The sequence below is a fragment of the Hipposideros armiger genome, unplaced genomic scaffold (assembly GCF_001890085.2).
Source record: "Hipposideros armiger isolate ML-2016 unplaced genomic scaffold, ASM189008v1 scaffold_184, whole genome shotgun sequence".
Lineage (NCBI taxonomy): Eukaryota > Metazoa > Chordata > Mammalia > Chiroptera > Hipposideridae > Hipposideros > Hipposideros armiger.
Window position 1 is genome coordinate 876,819 of NW_017731534.1, and position 4,005 is coordinate 880,823.

At 41.3% G+C, this 4,005-nt stretch overlaps 1 long non-coding RNA gene across 1 annotated transcript in view; it reads right to left on the reverse strand.

Moving 5' to 3' along the window:
• Positions 1–1,555: 1,555 nt before the first annotated feature.
• Positions 1,556–4,005, reverse strand: part of LOC109388178 (uncharacterized) — a 3,967-nt gene continuing 1,517 nt past the window's right edge. Inside the window, exons 2-3 of the long non-coding RNA XR_002125155.1 lie at positions 2,772–2,913; positions 1,556–2,541 (exon numbers count right to left, since the gene is read on the reverse strand). This is a non-coding gene — a long non-coding RNA (uncharacterized LOC109388178). The remainder of the gene's footprint in view (positions 2,542–2,771; positions 2,914–4,005) is intronic.

Consider the following 4,005-nt stretch of genomic DNA (forward strand, 5'->3'; position numbering starts at 1 on the left):
TTGAGCTGAGCGGTGCGACTGTACTTGGAGCTGAGCTAGCTGCGCCCGCCGCAACGAAGATTGAAGGACAACAACTTGGCTGTTCCCCCTTCCCCAATTCCCCAATAAAAAACTTAAAAAAAAAAAAGGTAAAAATAATTAAGTGAAAGTGATGTCAGAAAAGGCTAAGAAAGAGTTTCAAGAAGGAAGTGGTTAATAATGTTAAATGCTACATAGAAATTATACTGGAATGAAACTAAGAGAGCCCACTAATTTTGATAATTAAGATTTCACTGGTTACATTAAAAGCAATTTCAGTGGAGTAGAGGGAGCAGTGTTTAGAAAAGACTGGGATGTGAAGTAGACTAGTGTTTTAAGAACACTGAATGTCAAAGTAATGGGAAGAAGATACTGTGTTTCTATGTTGAGAGTATGAAATCCACCGAGGAAAGAGTAAAGCCATCAGAGAAAGGGGATGAGATACGGAGAAGAGAGGAAGATTCCGAAGGAGTCTGGAATAGGAATGATAAGCACCAGTGGAGGACTTTGCCTTGGACAGAGAGGGACCCTCTTTTAGAGGGACTTAGAAACTATACTACTGAGACATGTGCTTCTGAGAAGGGACAGTTTGCTCTGAGAAGCAAGGATGGGTACTGATGCAGATTTCTGTGTGCAAAGAGTGGTGATGGGAACAAGTTCAAGAAATATAGTAACTACTACTTTACATAGCACTTTATACATTAAAGTACTTTCACACACATTATTAGATGTATCTCAGTCTCATATTAGCCATGGAAATAGGCTCAGGAAAACAGAGAGTTGCCCAAAGTCCTTTGGCTACGAGCTGCATAATTGCTTCTTCCAACTCAAAATCCATGCCTTTTCAGTTATGTAACATTCCCCAATAATTATGGACAAGCAGAGGAGTAAGGTGGGGTCAAAAAGACGCATGGGAAGTGTGTGACTAGCTGGCCTAATACAAAGGGATGTATCTCCTCCCCATGAGGGAAATCTTTGCAGAGATTCAATTTATGTACCTGCTTCAATGAAGAAAAGTTAAAGAGGTGCCTAATCACATTTGTGTGGTGGACACTTTTATCACAATGGATGAAATTGGTACAAAGTCAGATTACTAGAAGACAGGACAAAGGGTCTGACAGTGTGCTCACTGGGATCCCAGGGATTTTCCCTCACTGGGGTGTGATGTGTTAGCACTAAATATCTTCTCCAGTTTGCATTTGGAAATGCCCTTTTTGTTTATATTACAATTTCTGAGGCTGGGACCACATGATGTCAAAACATTAGCTTAGTATAGAATTTCAGACAATCTGATACCCTCTTTTAAAAATTCTGTTCATCAACTCAGACTCTAATTCTTACTGAGAAGACAGTTAAGAGGTACACCACCAAAGGCCGGCCGAGTGGCTCAGTTGGTTAAGAGCTCGCTTAAGAGTTTGAACTCTGAGCAACAGGGGTTCAATTCCCGGCCTGAGCTGAGTTGTTGCTGAGCTGCCAACAGGTGACAGGATGGCTCAGCTAAAAAAAAAAAAAAAAAAAAAGAGATACACCACCAATATTTGCCATGCCTGTTGAGGTTATTGTTGACAAAGGGGAATGGCGGTGCAGTGAGGTCATAAAGTATCTTAGGAATCAAAAGTCTGACAAAACAGAGTACGTGATAAGGCAAACCTGTATTAGAAATCCCATCTATGCTCAAAGAAAAGATACTGAACCACAGAAACTTTGAATGTTTATTTTACGGGGGAGGGGTGGCTGAGGTGGGAGTACCTTAGAGATAATACAGTGGTGAGTTGTTTTGTAAGAAGAGGCTTGTTTGTCTCTTATTACCTGACATGGGTTACAATGAGTTATCTCTTAAGGTTTCTTATGGACGCAACTTGTGGTCTAACCAGCTACCTTGTGTACAGTAGGAAAAGGAAACAGGCAACTGAACTTTCAGACCCCCTTCTCTGACTTTGATATTTCTGGCAGGAAAAGGAACTGAGCGAAGGAGCAGCTTCAAGGGTAGAGGCCTCCAGGAGGGCAGGGCCAGTTGGTAATAAATGTCCACTCGGCAATCTGTTAACCACTGTGAGCAAGGGACAGGAGTTTACGTGACATTGTAAAGGCAAGAGCCCCACTACACTGCAGGGATGCAAGCTTCATCCATCCATCTACTGTTTGGCACTTTTGTTATTTCCTCCCAAGGGATGCTTGCTTTTCTCTGCAGGTTACATGGGAAGTTAGAGAAGCTGGAAAAGCAATTTTCTTTTCCTCTCCTTCTTAACTATTTCCCCTAATCTGGAGACACAAGGTCCCTGGTTTGTCCTTGACGGGGGTGGGGGTGGTGGGGGGGGCTGGTCAACGTCTAAGGCGGCCCTCCCCCACTCCAGTAAACTAAGAGAAAGTTCATTTTAACAAGAAACTAATTAAAAATTGAGACAGGCCTTTAAAAATGTACTACAGTTTCCTTTGATAAAATTCAGATTGAGCTCTAATGGACTGTATCAAATATTTTTACCTTCATGTCAGTCTGGACTTCCTCTAATAGGGTGAGTTTATCTGTTGAAAATGATAACACAGAAAATGAGATAATATTTCAGTTTGGTTAGCAGTAGTACTTTCTTGACCCTATGCCAAATATAATTTTAACTGATTAAGTCTGCCTTTCTTTTAAGGTATTACTATGTTGTTATTGTGGCAAGAATACTATTTTACCAAAAGATTTTGCAATAAAACAGAATTTTGAAAATCTCATTTTAGTTTTTAAATGTCTCTAATAATAGGCTTACCTAGTTTGTCTAAGCGTCTTTTACGTAGTAGACCGCTCAGAATTCTTGAACTCAGGCTTTTCCAAATTCTCTCACATGCTGGACTCTCCAGTGGGTGTTACTTTCCCTCCTATGACACAGCTTCTCCTTAAGTGTCATCACTCTGGCTTAGAGGAGGACAGAGAAAACGACTGAGTGGAAAAGCCTCGGTTACCGAGTAGGTAGGTTATTTCTGCATGGGTTACTCGTACCCCCTTCAGGTTACCCAGGCAGGTTTTCAGAGCAGCCGTTCATTACAGAATATTATGAAAGAAGATACTGAGGCACCAAGTATAATCTAATATCTTCTAACAATGAGCAGTAAGGATTAAGCTTTTGTCATTATGAAGTTATAATGAATAAATATCTTAAAAAATAGAATTTTTAAAAATCAGATTTTGTTTTACTTTTCAGTATGAAAACACATCCTGCATATTCTTATCTTAATTAAAACATAACAAAGCTTCTAACTGTAGTAATGGAGGCGGTTTGGTTTATGTAAGAAAACTAAAACAAACGAGGTAGTGCATTGTCAGCCTGGATAATATTGGTGACAGTGTGAGAAAACAAGCACTCTTGCACACTGCCAACTGTACCACCTGTGTGCAAAGCCTGGGATTCTGCATCCTCTTTGACCCAATCTTATGAGTTAAGCACTATTATTTCACTTTATAGATGAAGAAACTGAGCTTCAGGGAGACTAAGTTCCTAAGCTCTATAACAAATTAGTAGTGGAGCTGCTATTCAAACTGTTACCTAATCCAAAGCATACACTTAACTCCTACACCACAAACTTCATTCAGTAACATGGGGCTTGCTTTTAGAAAGTATGCCTATAATAGAATAATATGCAGCAATTTAAGAAGTTGTACAAGAATATATAATGACATGGACAAATGTTTGCAAAATTATAAATAGCAAAAATAAGTTTAAGAATGTGATCTTGGGCCGGCCGAGTGGCGCGTTGGTTAAGAGCTGGCTTGGGATGCCAGAGGGCGCCGGTTCGGATCCCATGTATGAGGGCCAGTGACACTGCCCTCTACAGCTAAGATGCTGAACAAGTCAACCTGGAGCTGGGCTGCCATGAGTCGCCAGCAATGGTGTAGGCTGCAGCCACTACTGCAGTGGGTTGCCATGGGCTACCGTGTGTAGCCAGCAGCCAGCGTGAGCGGCCAGCAGCCGCAGTGAGTGGCCGTCCAGAAGCCGGCGACTGATC